Below are 24,889 nucleotides of genomic sequence, written 5' to 3'. Positions count from 1 at the left end.
TTTTGGGGTGTTCATTTATAAATCCAAGAAACTTCCACAGCGCTCTGAACTTTGTTTCTGCCCTGTTCTGCCATCAAGCATAGGTGGTTTATGCCTCTTTTCCTACCCTTGGGAATGATCTCAAGGTTCAGACCTCCATAGGAACCCACCCACTGGGTTCCTAGTATCTACTATCATCTCTTCCTCTCTACATCTTTTCCTTGGAGAACATTAGAATTTTACTGTAAAAATTGAAAAATTTCCTGTTCTTCAGTCCTCGTCGTTTTCCAACTTGATATCTTCATTAGTATTTAATTTTCCCATATTTTAAAGAGGTCAGAGTTTTCCTGTACTTTTAAACTTTTCTACTTGATATTAAAATTATGTGTTTAACAATATATATAAAATGTGTGTATATAAAGATACATACATATAAACATACCTACTTACATAGATATATAAAATGCTTTACCGCACCTGCTTTCATACAAAAGTAAATAGCATATTATGATAGAGAGAAAGAAAAGGTACGGCTAAAGCAAATGTACATTTTTTGTTCTATTTGGCTTTTTTATTAACCATCTTATATTTAACTTTTCCACATCAATTTTTAAAAAGAAAAAGAACATGTTGCTAGGTTCCTGTCACCTTCACCCCAAAAAAATCTTTGTAAAAACAAATGCTACTGTACTCAGTAGCTTTATGTTATTTGTAATTGAATTTGAAAAAAAACTTTGAAATTCTGAGAGTTCAAGTTAGGAAAGCAGCAGTTGCTCTGATTGATGGGCATAATGGTGTGTGTGTGCACTCTCTGTCCTTAAAAAATATTGCTACTATTATTAGATTTAAAACAAAAGATGACTCAGGGCTAGAATGAAATTTTCCTGATTTCTCAAAATGGCATACTTTCTTTTTCCTAACTGAAGGCTAAAATGTCAGCAAAGAAAGGTATGCCACTTATGTCAGTATTTATAAGAATATTATGAGTTCTGTAAATTAGTTATCATAGTAAACATGTATTTTTGAAATGTAATTTAACTGCAAATAACATTTTACAATTTCCAAGTATATCTTATATTGTTGTTAAAACAAAGTAATCAAACTTCTCTTTAATGACATCAGAGTTTCAATACAACCTAATCTTCATTCATTTAGAATCAAGAATTGAAATTAATCTATATTTATATTTTCTAAAAATATTTTCAGTTTGATAATATAAACTGCACTTAAAAAGAACATTAAGAGAACTCAAGTATATTTGTTATAAGCAACTTATTAAAATTTTACTATTGTTATAACTTCATAGGAAATTGTTCCTCCCTCCATCACCCTCTATTTTAGAATAAAATTAATGTTCATTAAAACTGAGAGACTTATTTAATCCGTATGATGCACTTTTGATTCTCACTTACTGCCACATGTCTAACTAATCGTAAACCTGACCAGGTGAATTGTAGGATTTTTAAAAGCGACAGTCTTAAGTATTTCTTTAAAACAAGTATCTATCTATAACATATTCTCTCAACTCTTCTCAAGAGCTGATAATTATAATGTATTTGTAATGTTATTAAATCCTCTTTAAGAATTCCTACCTTTTTCCTTTTGATTTAATCTTTATAGTGATTTTTTTCTGTTACTTTATTCCCTTTATGTACCCCTTCCACCAGCAATCCCCATACTGCTGTCTATGTCCATGAGGACTTTTTTCTTTTTGCTCATCCCTCCACCTCCTAACCGCCCCCCACTAGCTGTCTCTGACCTCCCTCTATGACTCTGTATCTGTTTTGCTTGTTAGTTGAGTTTGTTCATTAGATTCCACATATGAGTGAAATCATAGGGTATTTGTCTTTTCTCTGACTGGCTTATTTCACTTAGCATAATGTTCTCCAAGTCCATCTATACTGTCAAAAAGGGTAAAATTTTCTTCTTTTTTTAGTCCAAGTAGAATTCCATTGTGTAAATAGCCCATAGTTGTTTTATCCATTCATCTATTGATGGACACTTGGGCCACTTCCATGTCTTGACAATCATAAATAACACTGTAATGAACATACGGGTTCTTATGTTCTTCTGAATTAGTATTTCGGGTCCCTTCAGATATATTCCCAGAAGTGGGATTGTTAGGTCAAAAGGCAGATCTATTTTAGGTTTTTGAGGTGTCTCCATACTGCTTTCCACAGTGGCTGCACCAGTCTGCATTCCTACCAACAGTGCACGAAGGTTCCCTTTTCTCCACATCCTCACCAGCACTTGTTTGTTGATTTATTGATGATAGCCATTCTGACAGGTGTAAGATGGTACCTCATAGTGGTTCTTTAATTTCTTTTATTTTATTACAATTGTCTGACTTTTTCTCTCATTGCTACCCTCCACCCAGCCCATCCCTTCTCCCACAGTCAATTCCCACCCTATTGTCCATGCCCATGGGTTATTTATACTAGTTTCTTTACTAAACCCTTCCACTACTTACTCCCTTTCTCTCCCTCCCCCGTCCCCCCTGATAACTGTTACTCTGTTCCTTGTTAAATTTTATTCATTTGTCTGTGTTGTTCATTAGTCTCCTATATCAGGTGATATCATATGGTATTTTACTTTCATTGCCTGGCTTATTTTGCTAAGCATAATTCTCTCTAGTTCCATCCATGTTGTAACAAATGGCAGGAGTTCCTTCTTTCTTTCTGCTGCATAGTATTCCATTGAGTAAATGTACCACAGTTTTTTAATCCACTCATCTACAGATGAGGACTTAGGCTTTTTCCAGCACTTGGCTATTGTAAATATTGCTGCTATAAACATGGGGGTACATAGGTTCTTTTGAATTGGGGTTTTAGGATTCTTTGTGTATAATCCTAGCAGTGGAATCGCTGGTTCAAAAGGCAGTTTCACTTTTAGTTTTATGAGGAAATTCCATATTACTTGTCATAGTGGGTGCACCAGTCTGCATTCCCACCAACACTGCAGTAGGGTTCCCTTTTCTCCACATCCTCACCAGCACTTGTTGTTTGTTGATTTGTTGATGATGGCCATTCTGACTGGTGTAAAGAGGTATTTCATTGTGGTTTTTATTTGCATCTCTCTGATGGCTAGTGATGTTGATCATTCTTTCATATGCTTATGGACCCTCTGTATGTCCTCTTTGGAGAAGTGTTTGTTCAGTTCCTTTGCCTATTTTTTAATTGGGCTGTCTGTCTTCTTTGTGTTGACATGTAAGTTCTTTATATATTTTGAAGATCAATCCCTTGTCTGAGATATCATTGGCAAATATGTTTTCCCATATGGTTGGTTCCCTTTTCATCTTGCTGATGTTTTCTTTTGCTGAGCAGAAACTCTTTAGTTTGATGTAGTCCCATTTGTTTATTTTTTTCCTTTATTTCCCTTGCCTTAGGAGATATAGCAGTGAAAATATTGTTACATGGGATATCTGAAATTTTCCTGCCTATGTTTTCCTCTAGGACTTTTATGGTGTTGCATCTTACATTTAAGTCTTTGATTCATCTTGAGTTTATTCTGGTGTGTGGTGTAAGTTGGTGGTTTAGTTTCATTCTTTTGCACATCCCTGTCCAGTTCTCCCAGCACCATTTGTTGAAGAGGCTCTTCTTATTCCATTTTATGTTTCTTCCCCTTTGTCAAATATTAGTTGACCATAGAGACCTGGGTTTATTTCTGGGCTCTCTATTCTGTTCCATTGATCTATAGGTCTGTTCTTATGCCAGTACCAGGCTATCTTGATTACAGTGGTATAGTTTGATGTCAGGTATTATAATTTTTCCTACTGGGTTCATCTGTCTATTCAAGATCTTTTTTTGTTCCATATAAATTTCTGAAGTATTTGTTCTAAGTCTGTGAAATATGTCGCTGGTATTTTAATAGGGATTGCATTGAATCTATAAATTGTTTTGGGTAGTATGAACATTTTAATGATGTTGATTCTTCCCATCCTTGAACATGGTATATGTTTCCATTTATTTTTAACTTCCTTAATTTCTTTCTTCAGTGTTATGTAGTTTTCCAGGTACAGGTCTTTTACCTATTTGGTTAAATTTATTCCTACGTACTTTATTTTTCTTGTTGCTATAGTAAATGGGATTTTTTTTCTAGTTTCTATCTCTGACATTTTATTGTTGGTATACAGAAATGTCTTTGATTTCTGAATATTGACTTTGTACCCTGCTATTTTGCCAAGTTCATTTATTAGGTCAAGTAGTTTTTTCAGGGAGCCTAAAGGGTTTTCTATGTATACTATCATGTCATCTGCAAATAAAGACAGTTTTACTTCTTCTTTTCTAATTTGGATGTCTTTTATTTCTCTTTCTTGTCAGATTGCTATGGCTAGGACTTCCAATACTATATTGAATAGGAGTGGAGAGAGTGGGCATCCTTGTCTTCTTCCTGATCTCAGGGGGAATGCTTTCAGTTTTGGTCCATTGAATATAATGTTGGCTTTGGGTTTCTCATATATGACCTTTATTATGTTGAGGTATGCTCCTTCTATTCCCAGTTTGCTGAGTGTTTTCATCATAAATAGGTGTTGTACTTTATCAAATGCCTTTTCAGCATCTATTGATATGCTCATGTGGCTTTTGTCTTTCATTTTGTTTATGTGGTGTATTACATTTATTGATTTGCAAATATTAACCCATCCTTGCATCCCTGGGATGAATCCCATTTGATCATGGTGTAATCTTTTTAATGTGTTGCTGGGTCTGGTTTGTCAATATTTTGTTGAGGATTTCAGTATCTATGCTCATCAGTGATATTGGCCTGTAGTTTTCTTTCTTTTTTTGTGTCTTGACCTGGTTTTGGAATTAGGGTAATACTGGCTTCATAGAACAAGTTTGGGAGTCTTCCTTCTTCTTGGATTTTTTGGAATACTTTGAGAAGGATAGCATTAGTTCTTCCCTAAATGTTTTGTAAATTTCGCCTGTGAAGCCATCTGGTCCAGAGTTTTTGTGTACTGCGAGATTTTTTATTATGTTTCAATTTCAATCTTTGTTATCAGTCTGTTCAGGCTTTCTGCTTCTTCTTGATTTAGTTTTGGAAGATTACATGTTTCTAGAATTTTGTCTATTTCACCTAGGTTGTCAAGTTTCTTGCCATATAATTGTTTGTAGTAATTTCTTACAATCCTTTGTATTTCTGTGCTATCAGTTGTGATTCCTCCTTTTTCATTTCTGATTTTGTTTATTGGGGTCCTCTCCCCTTTTTTCTTGATGAACCTGGCTAAAGGCTTGTCAATTTTGTTTATCTTTTCAAAGAACCAGTTCCTACTTTTGTTGATCTTTTGAATTATTTGTTTAGTGTCTATGTCATTTAATTCTGCTCTGTTCTTGATGATTTCTTTCCTTCTACTCGCTCTGTGCTTTGTTTGTTGTTGTTGTTCTAGTTCTTGCAGCTGTAGGGTTAGTTTTTTGTTTTGTTTTGTTTTGTTTTTTGAGATTCTTATATCCTTTTTACGTAGGCCTGTACTGCTATGAACTTTCCTCTCAGGACTGCTTTTGCTGTGTCCGATAGGTTTTCGGCTGTTGTGTGCTCATTATCATTTGTTTCCAAAAACTTTTTGATTTCTTCTTTGATGTCATTGTTAACCCATTCATTATTTAATAGCATGTTATTCATTCTTCATGAATTTAAATGTCTTTGTGTTTTTTCTTTGAGGTTTATTTGTAGTTTCAAGGCATTGTGATTTGAGAAGATGCTTGATATAATTTCAATTTTCTTGAATTTGTTAAGTCTTGCTTTGTGTCCTACCATGTGGTCTATCTTTGAAAATGTCCCATGTGCACTTGAAAAGAATGTATATTTTTCTTCTTTGGGGTGAAAAGTTATATATATCAATTAAGTCAATTTAATCTAGAATGTTATTCAATGCCTCAATATCCTTGGTGTTCCTTTGCTTCCAAGATCTGTCCATTGTTGACAATAGGGTGTTAAATTCCCCATTTATGAGTGTGTTACTGTTGATATCCTTCTTGTAGTCTTCCAAGGTTTTTCTTATATATTTGTGTACACCCATATTAGGTACATATATGTTTATTAGGGTTATATCTTCTTAATGAATTTTTCCCTTAAGTATTATAAAATGTCCTTCTTTGTCTCTTTTTATGGCCTTTGCTGTAAAATCTGTTTTGTCTGACATAGGTATTGCTACCCCAGCTTTTATTTCATGTTCATTTTCTTGGAATATTTTTTTCCATCCTTTCATTTTCAGTCTGTGTAGATCTTTTGTTTTGAGTGTCTCTTGTAGAGAGCTTATATGTGGGTCATGTTTTCATATTCATTCTGCTACTCTATGTCTTTTGATTGGAGCATTTAATCCATTTACATTTAAGGTTATTATTGACATGTATTTATTCATTTCCTTTTGTACCTGTGTTCCTCTCCCTCTTTCTTTTTCTTCTTTTTCTTACAGCATTCCCTTTAGCATCTCTTGCAATGCTGGTTTGGTGGAGATGTATTCTTTTAGTCTTCCTTTGTCTGGGAAGCTCCTTATTTCACCTTCCATTTTGAAAGAGCCTTGCTGAGTAGAGTAGTCTTGGTTGTAGGCCTTTATTTTTTATTGTTTGAAATATTTTTTGCCATTCCCTTCTGGCTTGTAGTGTTTCTGTTGAGAAATCACTTGATAGTCTTATCGAGCTCCCTTGTATGTTATTTGCTGTTTTTCTCCTGCTGCTTTTAGGATTCTCTCTTGGTCTTTGAATGTTTCCATTTGAATTATGATATGCCTTGGAGTAGGCCTTTTTGGGCTCATCTTCATTGGGACTGTCTGTGCTTCCTGGACTTGCATGACTTTTTCTCTCATCAAGTTAGGAAAATTTTCTGTCATTACTTTTCAATCAGGTTTTCTATCCCATGCTCTTCTCCTTTTATCCCTATGATATGGATACTGTTCCATTTCTTGTTGTCCTGCAGTTCTCTTAAACTCTCTTCATTCTTTTTAGTCCTTTTTTATTTTGCTGCATTGTTTGGGAACTCTTTTCTATGTTTTTCTCTGACTCACTGATTCAATCCTCTGCTTCATTCAGCCTGCTTTTGATTGATTTTACTGTGTTCTTCAGTTCAGAAATTGTATTCTTAATTTCTTCCTGGTTCTTATTGATAGTGTCTATGTCCTTTTTTATGCAGGTGTAGTGCTCAGTAAGTTCCTTGTAGCTTCCCTGGAGTTCTTTGTAGTTCCCCTGGAGTCCGTTGTAGTTTTCTTTGAGTTTGTGGAGTTTATTGAGATTCCCCATTACTAGTGTTTTGAATTCCATGTTTGATATTTTGTTTGCTTCTATTTCATCTAGCCCTCCTTCTGGGAATTCCTCCTTTCCTTTTGGTGGGATGTTGTTTCTGTTTGGTGGGGTGTTATTCTGCCTCCCCATTTTGGGCCCTGGTCTTATTTCTACTTCTTAGATTGATCTGCTTTTATTTTCTGCCTTTATGGTGTGTGACCTCCTTGTACACAGTTGTTGAGCTGCTGCCTCCAGCTGAAGCCACTTGGAGGGGAGCAGTCTGCTTAAGTAATATCTCCCATAGCACTGGGAATGATTCTGTACTGGGATCCAGTTCGCTGCTCTCCCAGCTCTTTGTCGAGAGCCAGCACCCAAAACTTATTACAAAATTCCTCTAGTTCACTTCACTGTCCTTTGGCCTCAGCCAGGGGCGAGTGCACTCCTTTGTGCAGGCCAGGGGCGGGTGCACCCCTTTGTGCAGGCCAGGGGCGGGTTGACCCATTGCACACCGTGGCGGGTTGGTCCAAGGCTGACTGGTTGCTCGCCTGTTCCGGTGGAAAGGGAAGCCTCTGTGTGCCAGTAAGCGGTTTGTTGTGCACCTATTGGGGCAGGACTTGGGGGTGCCTGTGCACAGTAGCTGGCGTGTTGGTTTCACACCTGTTGGGGCGGGCCCAGGGGGTGCCTGGGTGAGCAGACTGGGACACTTCCGTGTGTGTGCTGGCGCAAGCCTGGTTGAGGGTTAGGGAGTGGGCGAGTGCACTTCTGCACCTGTGTTCCTCCAGAATCTCCTCTCTTCTCCACAAAAAACAAAAGGAAATAAGAAAAAGGAAAAACACATTTGTACAAACACAGCAGTATGCTGTTTCTTGCCTCTCAGAGCCAGATGCCACCCAGCCCACTCCTGGCGCTGCCAGTGGGCAGAGCCTCGCTCTCCTCCCGTCTCCTCTCTGGGGAACCTGAGGTCACTAAAAAATCTTTGCGTACTCCCGGCCACAGCTTGGGGAGCCAACCCAGTCAGAAATCCCACCTCATCCCTTTCTCCTTCTCTATCCTCACCAGACAGGTCGCTCTCAGAAGGTCCTATCTGATCCAGCAGATCCAAGGCTCAACTCCTGCCAGTATCCAGTTGTTAACTGAGATGTTCTGTCCACAATTAGCCTAAACTACAGACAGGTCTTGGAAGCAAGCAGGTGCAGCCGCCCTCTACTCCTCCATCATCTTCAAAATATATCATTGTGATTTTAATTTGCATTTCTCTGATGATTAGTGACATTAAGAATCATTTCATATGTCTATTGGTAGCTGTATGTCCTCTTTGGAGAAGTGTCTATTCAGGTCCTTTGACTATTTTTTGAGTTATTTGATTTTTGGTATTAAGTTTTGTAAGTACTTTATAAATTTTGGATATTAAACCCTTATCAGATGTATCAGTGCATATATTCTCCCATTCTCTGGATTGTCTTTTTATTTTGTTGATGATTTCCTGTGCTGTACAAAAACATTTTAGTTTTATGTAGTCCCATTTGCTTATTTTTTCTTTTGCTTTCCTTGTCTGGGGAGATACATCCAATAAAAAATTTCTATGAGCAATGTCCAAGATTTTTCTGCCTGTGTTTTCTTCTAGGATTTTAATAGATTAAGGTCTAACATTTCAGTCTTTGATCCATTTTGAATTTATTTTTGTGTGTGGTGTAAAAAGGTGGTCTAGTTTCATATTTCTGCATGTATCTGTCCAATTTTCCTAACACCATTTATTGAATAAACTATCTTTAGCCCATTGTACGTGCTTGCTTTCTCTGTTGGATACTAATTGAGTATAAAAATGTGGATTTATTTCTAGGTTCTCTATTCTGTTCCATTGATTTATGTGTTTGTTTTTATTCCAGTACCAGGCTGTTATGATTACTATGGCCAGCAGTATAGTTTGATATTAGGTAGTGTGATTTCTCCAATTTTATTTTTCTGTCTAGGATTGTTGTTGCTATGTGAGGCCTTTTGCGGTCCCATATAAATTTTTGAAATATTTGTTTTAGTTCTGTGAAATACATCATTGGAATCTTGATAAGAATTGCATTGAATCTATAAATTGCTTTGGGAAGTATAGACATTTTAATGATGTAAATTTTTCCTAGCCATGAACACAGTATGTGCTTTCACTTATTTGTATCTTCTTCAGTTTTCCTCTTCAGAATTACAGTTTTCTGTGTATAGGTTTTTGTACATCTTTGGTTAGGTTTCTTTCTAGGTATTTTATTATTTTTGAAGCAATTGCATTCACAAAAATTCTTCATTCTGGAGAGTTCTGATTATAAATAAGTGCTAGATTTTATCAAAAGCTTTTTCTGCATCTATTGATATGGTCATGTGGTTTGATTCTTCCTTTTGTCTATGTGGTGAATCACATTTATTGATTTGTGGATGTTGTACCAATCTTGCATTCTTGGAATAAATTCTTAATATGATGTATGATCTTTTTGGTTCATTGCTGTATTCAGCTTGCTAATATTTTGTTTAGGATTTTAGCATGTATGTTCATCAGGGATATTGGCCTATAATTTTCTCTCTTTGTAGTGTCTTTATCTGTTTGGAATTAGAATAGTGCTGGGCTCATAAAATAAATTTGGGAGTTTTCCCTCCTCTTTAATTTTATAAAATAGTTTGAGAAGAGGTGTTAGTTCTCAGAATGTTTGGTAAAATTCATCTGTGAAGCCACCTGAATCAGGGCTTTTGTTTGTTGAGAGTTTTTTTATTACTGCTTCAATTTTGTTAGGTGTAAGTTGTCTATTCAGATTTTCTGATGATTTCTGATTTATTTTTGGAAGATTGTACATTTCTAGAAATTTTTTTCATTTCATCCAGGTTGTCCAGTTTGTTGGTATATGGTTGTTCATAATATTTCCTTCATATTTCTTTGGTGTCAGTTGTCATTTCTCCTCTTTCATTTCTGATTTTATTCACTTGGGTTCTTTCTCTTTTTTTCTCGATGAGTCTGGTTATGGATTTTTCAGTTTTGTCTATCTTTTCAAAGAACCAGCTCTTGGATTTATTGATTTTTGTATCACTTTTTAAGACTCTATTTCATGTATTTCTACTTTGATCTTTATTTCTTTCCTTCTACTTATTTCAGTATTATTTGTTTTTCTTTTCCAAATTCCTTTAATTGTGTAGTTAGATTATTGAAGATTTTTCTTGTTTTTATGAGATAGCGCTGTAAAGCTATGAATTTCCCTTTTAGGATTGCTTTCCCAGTGTCCTACAGATTGTGGATTATTGTATCCTCATTTTCATTTGTTTCAAGGTATCTTTTGATTTCTTCCTTGACCTCATTGTTGACCCATTCATTGTTTAATAACATGTTATTTACCTTCCATGTTTTTGCATGGTTTTCAATGTTTTTCTTGTGATTCATTTCTAATTTTATAGCATTATGGTCAGAGAATATGCTTAATATGACTTCAATCTTCTTAAATTTATTGAGAATGATTTGTGTCCTAACTTGTAGTCCATCTTAGGAAATGTTCCATGTGCACTTGAAAAGCATGTATATTCTGTTGCTTTGGGGTGATATACTCTGAAGGTATCAATTAAATCCATTTGATCTGGTGTGTCACTTAATGTTGCTGTCTCCTTGTTGATTTTTTGTCTGGAAGATGTATCCATTGAAGTCAATGTGGTGTTAAAATCCCCAACTATAACTGTATTTCTATTGATTTTCCCCTTCATGTCTATCAAGATTTGTTTTACATATTTAGGTGCTCCTGTGTTAGGTGCATAAATGTTTAGTAGGGTTATATCCTCTTGTTGGATTATTCCCTTTATGGTTATGTAGTGTCCTTCTTTGTCTCTTACTATAGCCTTGGATTTAAAGTCTATGTTTTTGGATATAAGTACTGCTACCCCAGCTTTTTTTTTTTTTCCATTTGTGTGAAATATCTTTTTCTAACACTTTACTTTTAGTCTGTGTGTATCTTTTTATTTTAGATGGGTCTCTTGGGGGCAGCATATATATGGTCCTGTTTTCTTATGTATTCAGCTACTCTGTGTCTTTTGGTTGGAGCATTTACGCCATTTACATTTAAGTTGATTATTGATAGATATATATGTAGTGCCATTTTATTGTTATACTGTTTTCCTGATTTTTTTTGGTTTCATTTGTTTTGTTTTGTTTGATATTTTTTCCTTCTTCTTAAAGCAAGCTCTTTAACATTTGTTGTAGTATTGGTTTGGTGTTAACAGACTCCTTTAGCTTTTTCTTGTCTGGGAAGTTTCTTATTTCTCCTTCTATTTTAAATGATAGTCTTGCTGGGTAAAGTAGCTTTGGTTGTAGGTCCTTAATTTTTTTCACCTTGAATATTTCATACCATTCCCTTCTGGCCTGAAATATTTCTGTTGAGTAATCAGATGCCATTCTAATTGGTGCTCCCTTGTAGGTAACCACCTGTTTTTCTCTTGTGGCTTTTAGGATTCGTTCCTTGTCTTTAAGCCTTGTCATTTTAGTTATGATGTGTCTCAGTGTAGGCCTCTTTGGGTCCAAATTATGTGGGACTCTCTAAGCTTCCTAAACTTGTGTGACTTTTTCTTTCACCAGATTAGGGAAGTTTTCCATCATTATTTCTTCAAATTCCTTGCTCGCTCTCTTCTCCTTCTGGTATTGCCATGATGCAGATGTTGTTACATTCCATGTTGCCCAAAATGTTTCTTAAGCTCTACTCATTTTTAAAATTACTTTTTCCTTTTGCTCCTCTGCTTGAATGCCTTTTTCCACCTTATTTTCCAGAACACTGATTCAATTCTCTGCTTCATCTAACCTACAGTTTATTCTTTCCAGTGTATTATTTATCTAGGATATTGCATTTTTTAAATTTCTGACTGGTCTTTTTTTGTGGTGTCTATGTCTTTTTTTCATCCTGTTGAGTATCCTTATAATCTTTACTCTAGACTCTCTATCTGATAAATTGATTGCCTCCATTTCACCTGGTTCTTCTGAATTGTTCTCTTGTTCTTTCATTTGGGGTCTGCTTCTTTGTCTTCCCATTTTGCTGCTTCTTTGTATTTTCTGCCTTGGGTGTTAAACTAATAATTTGTTAATCTAATTAAGCTGCAATCAGCAGTCTGGTTTAAGCACCACAGGATGGAGCAGAGTAATTCCTGTGGGCAGGGCTTTCTAGGAGTGTTCTGTCAGAGAAAGACTGCTTTTGTAGTGACTCTGCACAGAGATGCTGGTAGGTGTTCCTTCAGTTCTCTCCCTAGAGCCACCTTCCCCCAAATCTCCTCAAACGTCTCTAATCCACTCTGCCCTCCCTCTGCCAGAGCCCAGGGTAAGTAGCTGAAAACAAAATTTTGTATATTGGCCCTTTAATAGTCTCTGCACGTCTCCAGCCATCTCTTCCTGGCAAACAGAAACCCTGCTGCTTTTTGCAGCTGGATATTTTCTAGGTTCCTTTCCTGCTCTGGTGCTGTAGGCTGGGGAGACCAGTTTGGAGTTTAGTCCCCACACTTCTCAGGGGGATTCCCCTGGCTGCTGAAATATTCCTCCAGAACTCAGCTGACACCTGTGGGAGCCCAGCCAGCCCTCTTGCATCTCTGCACTCCCTACCAGTCAAGTTGTGGTACAGTGGTTTCTTCTGTCTGTCCTTGGTTATAAGGCTTCTCTCCAGCTATTGTTCAGTTGGTTTTTCTTGATGATTCATCTAAAATTTAGTTGTAATTCCAGAGTGGTTCTAGGAGGAGGTAAGTTTAGATTTACCTTCTCCTCCACCATCTTGGATCTAAAGAATTAAAGCTGATTTTGAAATGTTTCTTTAAATTTAATTGTGTAATAATGCATTATAATTAATCCATACTGTCCTTTAGATCCTCATTTCTTTATATAGATGAAGATGTAAAAATCATTCTAGTATACGTTTCAAGAGATATTAAAATGTACACATATGACAACTGTAATTGAAAAATCAAAAAATAAAAAAAAGTAAACATATGGCCTTCTAAAAGAATTTAAATCACTTAGCTTTTTCCATCCACAACTTCGTAAAGTCTTCTATTATTGCTTTTAGGCTGAGCTCATTAATTACTTCTTGGTATTAGTAAATTGCTAATTGTGCCATAACTATGTGTGTATGTGCTGTTTTGTTTCTAAAAAGATTTTGGTAGAATAACATTTAAAATAATACTTTATTTTCTTCATTGATATCACTTTCTATTTGCTTTTTAATAATTTCACTGGGTTTTTAAAATACAATATTTCTATCTTGCAAAAAAAAACTATTTAAATGGATTATTCCTGATAGTAAATTTTTTAGAACTGTCTCAATCTAATATAAATAACAGTTTTGTCACTAAAGTACTGATATTTTTTAAATCTGTACATTGCAATTTAAGAATACCTGAAAGCGTATATACTATTTCCATGGCCCAGCAACTTATAAGATACTTGGTACACCTATGAAACCAGCATTCAAGTACCTTAAGGTTAATCAAAGCAAAACTGTGAAAGTGAATTAATGAAAAACATGAAGTGATTCTTGTTCTTGGGGATGATTAGGCACACTGAGGTTTTCTGTACATGTTCTATAATGGAAGGTGACATAACAAAAACCAAGTTACCCATAATTATTTTCTCCACTTCTGCTTAAGATGTTAATCACACATTCTGAAGGGAAAGGTAAAAACACTGTGTAATGATTAAAACATTAATATCTAAGTATTAAGGAAGAAATATACATATTTTGACATCATTGTATTAATTTTTTAACCTATATGCTAGTCGCAATACAAAATCCCTCAAACTCATTACCTTACCAATTTTAATAGAGGTAAAGGTCATTAACAGAGGCAGTATGTTATTTCAACTGGTACCTTAGATTAATTTATCAGAGCGATTATGGTTATTTAAGCAGTTTAACAATGGTGTTGACCTTAACAAAATTCTTAAAAATTGACTTTTGGTAGAAGATTACAATGTCTATGTGGAATTTTTAAAGCAAAATTTGAATGTTTTCTAAATGCACATGATTATTAGTAGGCCACTTATTCTTGGTAATAAAGGGAATGAATTGCTTATACAAGAAAAAGCAATGAAGAAGGACATAGAAGTGGGATAAGAAACAGAAAAATAGCCCTCTGTAACATACAATCATATGTTAAATTTTGAAAAAAACTTTCTTCATGAGAAAACGTGATTTTCTGTGGATTTAACCAGTGATGTTAAATCTTCAGTCTTAAATCAGTTACAATCAATCAACTCACCAGCACCCAATAATCCTGGCCTGGCAACAAAAAAGTGTTCAGCAAAAGGGGCTTAAAAACAGGTACATGGTACTCTATTTCTAAAGGCAATGGATCCATGATATTTTCAAAGTTAGCAAGCATTCAATAATTAAGTGAAAAAAAATCCTTATGGTTTCAGATAAGTAGATATATTTTTGTTTTATATATAAAGTTATAATTTTTCTCTCTACAGATATATATATATTCAGTGTCTATGTCTCCCATGAGAATATGAGTCAAAAGTTATTACTTCATCACTTGTGCTTAGCACAGTACCTTGATATATATAGACATTTGTATATGTATATAATGTATATAGATATAGATAAATTTTAGGTTTTCTCAAAGTCAATACATGAATATTTGGCATCCTTATCCTTGTGTTTTTAGGATATCTGTATTTTGGGCATTCAGATGGATACTGGTATATTGACCAATTCCATCACCTGGGAGCTTATATCTGGTTTCCAGTCCATCTTATTTTATACCAAATTGGCTCCCTAATTAAGCAATATGATCTGCATTTAAAAAGATCACTGATATGTTCCAGATATCATAAGGTCAATGACTGATTCTTTAACTAGACATTTCCTATATTGACACATGTCTGAAGTTGAACTGGAGTTTTGCAACACTCCTTAGAACCTGGTTTTTGCAAATGTAGGTAGCTCAGGAGCACAGGGAGAGTAGATTCAGAGAAGAAGCAATATTGGTTGTGTCCTCAAGTGCCTACCCATAAACCCAACATTTAGTCTAAAGTAGTATACAGCAACATTGACATTTATATTTATATGCTAAAGATTTACAATTAATTCCAAATAGTCCACTGTTCTTTCAACTAGGGATCATGAAAATGAGACTAGACATTCTACAGAGCCTTTAAACATTTAATAACCTCAGCTTTATCTTTCATAACATCAATTATTCATTATATAAAACTTAGATTGTACACATATTCAGAGATTTTTAACAATTTCACACTTGGCCCATTTTATACACAGACACACATATACACATATATAATTATTATAGTGAACAAGATTTTAATTGTTTTTTTAATGTATTGCTGTTTTTAGCTCACAAACTATTTGTTTTTAAATGCACAGTAAGGTTATTGGGAAAAGGCCATGCTTGGATCCTTGCTCTCCTGATAATCAAGTACCATAAATTTTTATGAAATAATAACTCAGTAGCCTCCAAGAATTTGGAAAAGAGTGGAGATAAAATACTGTTAAGAGTGGTACATGGAGTATGAAGTAGAATACTGTAATAGAATCTGAGTGAAGTAAGACTTGGATAAAACATGAAGGAAAACTTTTCAAGAAAGATTGTATTGTCATAGGTTCACAAGGAGTTGTGGAGAAAGATGTTGAAATTAAAGTCTACAATATGATGCATGCCAAAAGATGCACTTTATTTCTTTTCTTCCTTTCTATCGTAGCTTTTGGGAAAAAAATTTGAAAGTTAATAACTTTGCAAGGAAGTTCAGACCATGAGAACATCCAGTTTCCATTCTGCTTCACAGTAAGAAATGCATTTAGACGTATCTGAGAACCAGTCAGCGTTTCAACCTCAGGCAGATCTTTTGGACAGCAAACAGAGAAGAGATCTGGAGGTGCAGCAGGGGGAGCTATTTTTTCCACTTGTTCTGACTTGAAAATGTTTATTTTTAAATGTCTACAGACACTACATAACTGTAATTCTGCCACCTTAGGCAAGTGCACATTTCAAAGTCCCAGGTATCAGCTATGGGGTCTAGGTCTCTCTAATGGACAGGAAACTGTTTGAAGAAGGTCAAATATTTTTTAAAAGGCTAATTCTATTCCAAAAATAAAAATAAAGATAAAATATAAAAATGAAAAAGGGAAAGATAACAATTTATATAGTCATTGTAACTTTCCAATTTCAACTTAATTTTACAAGGCCTCGAAAACAGTGTTTAATATATATTAAGTAAATTATATAACAAGTCAATACAAGAAATATTTTCATGATACATGTACTATTTTATAGTCAAAGACTAGTTACATCAATGACTCAAAAACAGTCTTTGATTCTGAGGCTTTCAAAACTCCTAAAATAGGGAAGAATTAATGATCATATCCCCATTTATTATATGTGATGTTGAATAATATAAATATTTATACTAAGTAATAGTATTTTACCTCAGATCACAGCCAGAGAATATTATAGTTAAAAGTATACAATAAATGAAATTTGGTTTTCTTCATAATCTTGCTCTTTCAAAACAATTCCTATACAAATATCTGTCCTGAACACTGTTCTTTTTTTAACGCAGAATTCTCATTTCATAAATTATAAATTGCTGTACTTCACTTTTCTCACTGTACTCCCTCTCCTTTAAAATATATTCATCCTTTATCTCATCTATTCGAGGGTTCCCAAAAGGTCATGGGCTAAACTAATCCCTCACTCACTACAGAGAAGACAGGTCCCTGATGCACTAGGTATATTTTATCCAATCTTTAATAAATCTTTCATTTTTAACCCAGCTATAAGGAAAAATTCACTGAATTATTTATTCTAAATTTTCACTTAAGAGTTGGCATCAATGCTTGGTAATAATTGGTTGGGGGCAACAGTGAAGGTCAGCAAATGGGAGTCTGAAAGGTTTATTTTAGCAACTGTGCAGGAAAATTTTATAGCCAGTTTATGTTATTTTACCCTGTTACTTACCAAGGATATGCTAGAAAAGTTCTCAGCTCTCAAGTCTCTGGCTGCAGTTGAATATCTGAGGAGCCAGAACAAAACGCCGAGATTCCACCCCAAAGGTAAGCATGATCAAAGCCACAAAATCCTCTGTGAGTAATGGTGGTGAAGTTAGTTATGACCACAGATTTTTTGATACCTCTGGCATTGAGAGGTAGTGGCTGTCTTCTCCCCATGTGTCTAGGCTGGCAGTGATGGTTTTGACTTGTACAGGTTGATCAAAATAATACTGTGAGTCTCTTGGTCCAGCCTTCAAGAGGACTGACAGCCTTCTGTCTTGGTCCTTTGGGACTTTAGGCTCCATGTAAAATGTCTGACTACCCTGATGGAGAGGTCCTGATACTATATATAGAGAAAGAAGGGCTCAGCTGAACCCAGTCTTTCTTCTGTCCCGACCAAGATGCCACCATTTGAGTGAAATCAGTAGAGACCTTCCAGTCCAGACAAGCAGTGCACTGAATAGCACCAAGTTTATTCTGTCATGCCATATGGAGTAGATGTATCACCCCTTCAAGCCCTTTCCAAATGCCTGACCCACAAAAACTATGAGATAATATAACGTGGTTTCCATTTTAAACCATTCTGTTTGGGGATAATTTGTTATGCAGCAATTAATAACCAGAACAATGACAGAGTACTTTGTGTCATTTTCAGCAGTCTGGATAAACTGTTCCTTGTCCCCACCTGGGAGAAACATAAATTGCTTTTTCAGAGCAATTCACACAAATCTGTAAAAAGCCAGAGGCCTGTCTTAACATCAGACTTTGAAGACGTCTCTAAATGACAAATTTTTAGTCATGCCCTTTGAGGAACCTATCACATTAATAAATAATTATATTATATGTTTGATTCTCCAATTGCCCAATGAACAGGGAGACTGGGGGATGAATTTAAATTATGTACATAAACTTTCTTTATGAAATATAAAATATGTGCCAAAACAGGTATCACTACTGTCAAGCCTTCATGAATACCTTTCTTTCTGAAACATTTTAGACTGGAAAACATTTAGTCGGAAACCAGGGGAGCTAAATGGTGTTGTTATTGAAAAAAAAAACGACTGTTAAAACAACAACCAACCAATCATGGATCTGAAAGAAAATGTGTTTTTTTAAAAAAAATGTTTAACATATATTTCACATACTCTAAAAATCACTTCTTTGAGGTATATCACTTAGTGGTTTTTAGTATATTTAATAAGTTGCACAATGATCACCACTAATTCCAAAATATTTTTATCACCCATAAAAGAAAAGTTGTGCCCAAAAGTTATCTTTTAAGAACAGAACAAAGAACTTATGCACCACTATGTTCATAGCAGCACTGTTTACAATAGCTAAGTGCTGGAAACAGCCTAAGTGCCCATCTGTAGATGAGTGGATCAAAAAACTGTGGTACATTTACACAATGGAATACTATGCAGCAGAAAGAAAGAAGGAACTCCTGCCATTTGCAACAACATCGATGGAACTAGAGAGAATTATGCTTAGTGAAATAAGCCAGGCAAAGAAAGAAAAACACCATATGATATCACCTAATACAGGAAACTAAAGAACAACATAAACAAACGAACTAAATAGAACAAGGAGCAGAATAACAGTCAATGGGGGGAGGGGGGAGGGAGAGAAGGAGGATAAGTAAGGGAAGGGTTTAGTCAAGGAACGTGTATAAATGACTCATGGACATGGACAATGGGGAGGGATATGATTGTGGGAGAAGGGGTGGGCTGGGTGAGGGAGAGCAATGGGGAAAAAATGGGACAACTGTAATTGAAAAACCAAAGAATAAAATTTTTAAAAATAAATAAATAAATAAAAGTAGAACAAGTTGATGGTGGTAATTAGAAAAATAATAATTTAGGACAGACCAATTCATACACAACAGGAAATAAATAAAGGGAGTTGCAAGTAAGGAAAGGGACAAAATACATGCACAGAAACAAGTTTCACAACAGGCCTGAGATGCTGCCATTCAAAATCCTGCTCTAAGAGTTGGTCCTTGGCTTATGCCTGGGGACTTCACTGGTGACAAGTCACTCACAATGATAGGATAAGAGTGTATCACTTTGTGTAAACTGTACAAATAATGTGATTAGTACTGATGCTTTCCTTCTGGGAGTCTGGTACATGATAGACCAAAAGTGCCTATATGACCCCTGACAAATTTAGGCATTGAGTCTCCCACGAGCTTCTCTGGGAGAAGACAATTCACTGATGTCACAACTTGTTGCATGAGGAATTAAGCATATCTTGTGTAACTTCACTGGGAGTGAACTCTTGGAAGCTTGTGCCTAGTCTCCAATGGACCTTACCTTATGTGCCTTTCCTCTTCGCTGATTTTGCTTTATATCCTTTCACTGTAATAAAGTTTTACAACGAATATATGTTGTGTCCTATGAATCCTCCTAATGAATCATGAAACCTGGGAATGGTTTTGGGAACTATCCAATGAAGCATGTTAAAGGTGATCAGTCATTAATTACTCTCTACAGCACTTATAATTCTTCTCTAGGATATTTTCATTAACTTCTTAACAATCACATCAACATTGAAAAAATTAACAGCTCAAACTTTGCCCCAACTTTCAGGCTCTGCCTCTAATTTCATTGTTATGGAACAAAGTAAAGGGTATGGCACAGTTGGAAGAGAAGTTTTGTCTAATAGCATTGGGAAAAAAACTGATTCTTATCTGCTGTACAGAAGCTAACTGTATATATGGTTCATGGAACTAGATTGGTGAGTTCTTCTAGGTTTGCCTAATCAAGGATGTAAAAACAACATTGGAAGAACAAATGTTAGAACTTCATATTGAATAAGAAGTTCTTTTTCAAAAATCCTTGTGATCACAAAGAGTTTTTCTTCATACCCACATGAAAGTGAGTAAGGTATTAGATTTTATGAAAATCGTTTAAAAATATCTCACATGGGAATTAAAAATTACTAGTAGGCTATCACCAACTTCTTTATGAAAGAATATATTTATTAAAACACATGTCTTATTTGTAAAAATTAAAGTCATCAGGGGAGAGCTTAATGAGAAGATACACTAGAAATTGCCTATGCTTGAAATTGTACTGATAACTGATTTTTCTGAAGGTAGAAGGCTGTAGAAATGAAGAAAAGTCCTGAGAAAGAGATGTTTCCCCTGTTGGTATTTGGTGAAAAGAAGAAGAAACAACAAAAGAGAGAAAACTCGTACAAAGGAAACTGTAAATACTGTATAAGGAATCACTGCAACAGCTTATAGCTGATGACTAATGGAAATATTATAAATAATGAAGTGACCATTTATAATTTGGCAACAATTTTAGGTTATTCTAAAAAGGTAAACAATACTTAACAGCTAGAATAAGAAGCTATTATGGCCTTAAGTATAGCTTAAGTGTCATGTCTAAGGAAAAAAAAAATAGTCTATTTGTAATTTCACATTATGATTGAGAATTTAATAAATACCAACTATGTCTAAAAGTCTATTTCTCTAAGTCTTACTCATAAATGAGTATTTTTTTCAATGATATTCTTTAGTAATTGGTTATCTTATTTTCATGGTTTCTATAGTAAAGTTAATTTCAACTTAGAAATCAATGTGGTAAATCAAACCCAAGCTCTTAGTGCCACCACTTGGAAATGACACATATCACTTCCATTCATTTCTTATTGTCAAAACAAGTCTCTAGCTCTCATGTATATACCAAGGAGCAGGGAAAGTACAATTCTACCATGATTGTAGAAAAGGCAGAACTGGAATATTTTTTAAAAGTCCTAATGATAATTACAACTCATTTTGAGAGTCACTTGAAAACCCACTTAAGGGAATAAATAAGAGTTATTTTGCCAGTCAAAAAAATACAAAGAAACACAAAGAACTCACTAGGTTAACACTGAGAATGCTTATGATTTTATTATTGATAAAAATGTGTTTGTTTAATAAACATTTACTAAAACCCTACCCTGGGCTCAATATTATGCTAAGTGATACTTGACAAGGCACAATAACTCATTCTTAAATCTCTAACAGAAGCCTATTTTTCATATAATCTTTGAATACATATTTACCTTCTAATATAAAGCTGTTTTTAAAATATGTATTATAAGCTAGTGACAGATAAGGATGCACAGGCAACAGACATAAACATTTTATAAATGTTACTGTAAGGTTATATACCAGGTTGTCAAAGAACCAAATGATCACACACACATAAATTTAACCTGAAGATGTATCTCATTAATTATTGTCAATGCATCATGCATGGGTTTCCTCTATGAACAGAAATTACTAGATAGCTTATATTCAATCACAGTCCAAATTGAATTTGTGAAATATTGACCAACCACTGAACACTGATGCCTTGGACCATCCTGAGTGTGGAACATGTGTCTAAATGGCTTGTGCAATAAAGTGAAGATGTGTGGGTAAGATTGTGCATATAGGAAGTGTGTATGAGAAAGGTGTTTTTAGACTTCCTCCACTCACCCTTCCCCTGTACAAAAAACTCCCATAGATGACATCTAGAGGCTTTGCTCTGCGTAATATGAGAATGTCTATAATCTCCAGGTCAAATATCAGCACTAAAACTATATAAACCCTTAATCATGCTGAACTGATAGGTGTCTGCTGTTGATCTCAGAATGCCACTCAGACTCTGCTCTTTAGGATACGCTAAAATTAATTGGCATGATCACCCTATATCACCAAGACATTGAGGAAGTGTCCCAGAAAATCTTTGCCCACCACTTCTGCATTATAGGACATTCATCCAAATAAGACACATTCATAAGAAGTAGCTCATGCTACTACAGGTAAGGGGGAAGGCTACAATAATTTTTCTGTTTTTAAACTTCATTTTGGGTCTTAACTTTATGCACTACTTAATTTGATTACCTTTATATAGGTAGGAAGGGTAAGGGGCTAAACATCACAACAAGTACTAAGAACTTCAAGTTTTCTCCATCTTCCTTGGATATGAACATTAAAACCGTGTTGCGGGAGCATAGAGAAGGAAGTTGGATAGAATCCTGTATTTCTCAGTGGCAAAGGTAATGATAAAATGGCTACCCCTAAATTTGCCTCAAATTCATGGAGAGGTAAGCATTAAAGAAATGCAGCAGTAGAAGTAATTCTTACCACTTTTGATGTTTTCTTTCACTTAGTGGGCATTCAGTTATTGTATCTCACATAGCTTATCTCTGTTCTTTATAAACTTTCCCTAAAAACTATTGGCAAAAACTACATTACTTGCTAAGGTGATAGAGGCACCAGAGACATTGAAGCATGTACTTATGGCATGAGAAGGCTCATCAGTCTGTAGAATGCAAGAGCATAGGGCACAATGTTGAGGAATATTGTGGTGATCTCATTCTTTTAGTGTTCTGCACAGTGTTGTTGTTTTTTTTTCTTTTGGGAAGATTTCCTTCATTTATTGTGGTCCTAGTGGGGTTGTCAGTCATAGTATTTATTTTCCCAGTGATGGTTATCTAACACAGGCTCCAAAAACTCTAGTACCCCAGATGGCTGATAATTGTTATTGGTCCATTGGGAAGTAACACAAACATCTTCAAACACATGATTTTCTGAGGTTGGTAATCTGCTTGCCAAGAGTAAGACACTCTTTTCCCTCTGGGGCAACTTACTTGAGTGATGGGAAGATGGCACTGCCATGTGGACAGAGACGGTATACAAAATGAATCCAAGAGCAAAGAGCAAAGATTTGGGTAGCACTGAGACCCTTGTTCCAATCCTTGAGGCTCTTTCTTCCATTCTGAGTTATGACAGTGTTCTCCCCACCTTCATGAATCAGATCATTTCCATTTTGCATAAATTGTTATTGCATTAGGTTTCTGCCAATGATAAAAATTCAGTATTTAAGAAATAAGCAGATGTAGAAGTGCCTACAAAAGATATTGCCATACCCTTCTAAAACTTGAGATTTTAATGAGGTCTGACTATATCAAAGGCGGAACTTCCAGGCTGTTCCTTACACTAAACATAAAACCACCGCCGGGAGACAGAGAAAAGAAATGAAATAAAAAACAAATGACTTCACAGACAAAGCCAAGAAGGGAGGAAAAGATCAGAGTGAATATCTTTGTACAGGGGTGGGACAGAAATCATAAAAAATGATAGTAGCAATTTAGGATTTGGATATAATTAACCAAAAGTAGCACTGGAGAGTGTTTGAATTAAAACTTTTCATAGTTTAGACTATTGCTTTTTTCTTTATACAAGAGATACTGTCAAATAATTATTTTTTAAAATAGAAATTCCTTCTGAAACACCAGGGCTAACATTCTGGCAAGAAGTTTGATTTAAATTTTTTTTTTTTTTTTTTTTGCCCATGCTAGGGCCAACTGATTTTGCCTTTGTGCCAGAAATTCTTCTAGCCTTAGGGATAGATATACATAATGAGCATATCTCTACTAAAATGAAACTGAGGTTTCACATTTTAAAATGAATGTTTCTAATACATAGAAATAAGCTCAGTTAGCGCAGAGATTTCCCAAGAGGTCTTAAAAATACAGATAATTTGAATATTAAAGTATTTTAATTTTGACTATGTTAATTGCAGGGCTGATCTGGTATTCTTCATAAGAACTGGACTTCAAAATTTCTGAGTTTCAATTAATTTCAACTGAAACAACAGAAAAATAAAATTTTAATAACCATCTCGAGTTCATATCTTCCCAAAACCTTTTGAAACACCTCTCTATATTGTCACACTTCACATATTGTGCACCCACTTTGCCAAGGGAGAAAAAGGAGAAAAAAAAAAAACTTTGTTTCCCAGACTCCTTTTAGCATTCATATGATTTAAATTTTTTCAATCTCACTTGACTTCCTTAAATGTGGATGTGGGAGACTCACTTGGCAAGCATGGTGGCAATAGTACCTGCTTCTTCAGGTGTAACTCTATATATGCACACAGTGATCAGTCCTGAGCAGCATCTGTGGTGTGGTGGGCAGATTTGGTGATACTCTCACCTGAACATAACATCCATGCCTGGCTTCCCCAGCCATTGCAGAGTCCATGAGATATTATGCCATAAACCACTATGTGCTTAAATTTACAAGCGTGAACTCAGTCGTTGCAATTAAGGATTGACAACTGTAGGTGTAAAATTTTTCAAAAGAAAAGATACATATGAAAATGCTCATTACACATTTATCTACTCCATAAATAAAAGGTGGAAAGGTGGTGTGATTTTTGCTGTGATTATTACATATCCTTAAATAATTTCTATACTTTTGTTTCTAAAAAGTGATGAAGCAAAATATGCATATATTTTATGAAAATCCAAGGATACTAGGTTCTTAGCCTTTTTTAGCTCTACTATTTTTTATAATGGATAAGTTATTGTATAATGGATATTACTGGGCACAGCAATAGGACACATTTGTGCCAAATATTTCAAGTATCATGTCTGAAACCATTCAATAAAATGAGGAGCAAAGAATGCCATGAATTAGCAATGCTTTCAGCTAACTATGAAAATGAGAAGGGCAAGAGTGACTCTGACAAGCTCATGCATCTTATCTTCAGCACCACTCAATGCTCCTTTCCCCCAGGGGTGTCTAAATAGCATTAGACAATAGAGATATCTAGTAATAGGGTGTGCTGATACAGAAATATGACCATGCATGTAAACAAGAACAGTCAACTCCCAGAGCAATCAACTAGGGACAAAAATTGTCACTGCTTATAAAAA

The sequence above is a fragment of the Furipterus horrens genome, unplaced genomic scaffold, assembly GCF_987537825.1.
Source record: "Furipterus horrens unplaced genomic scaffold, mFurHor1.1.pri manual_scaffold_1, whole genome shotgun sequence".
Classification (NCBI taxonomy): domain Eukaryota; kingdom Metazoa; phylum Chordata; class Mammalia; order Chiroptera; family Furipteridae; genus Furipterus; species Furipterus horrens.
Note: the sequence above shows the minus strand (reverse complement) of the source record.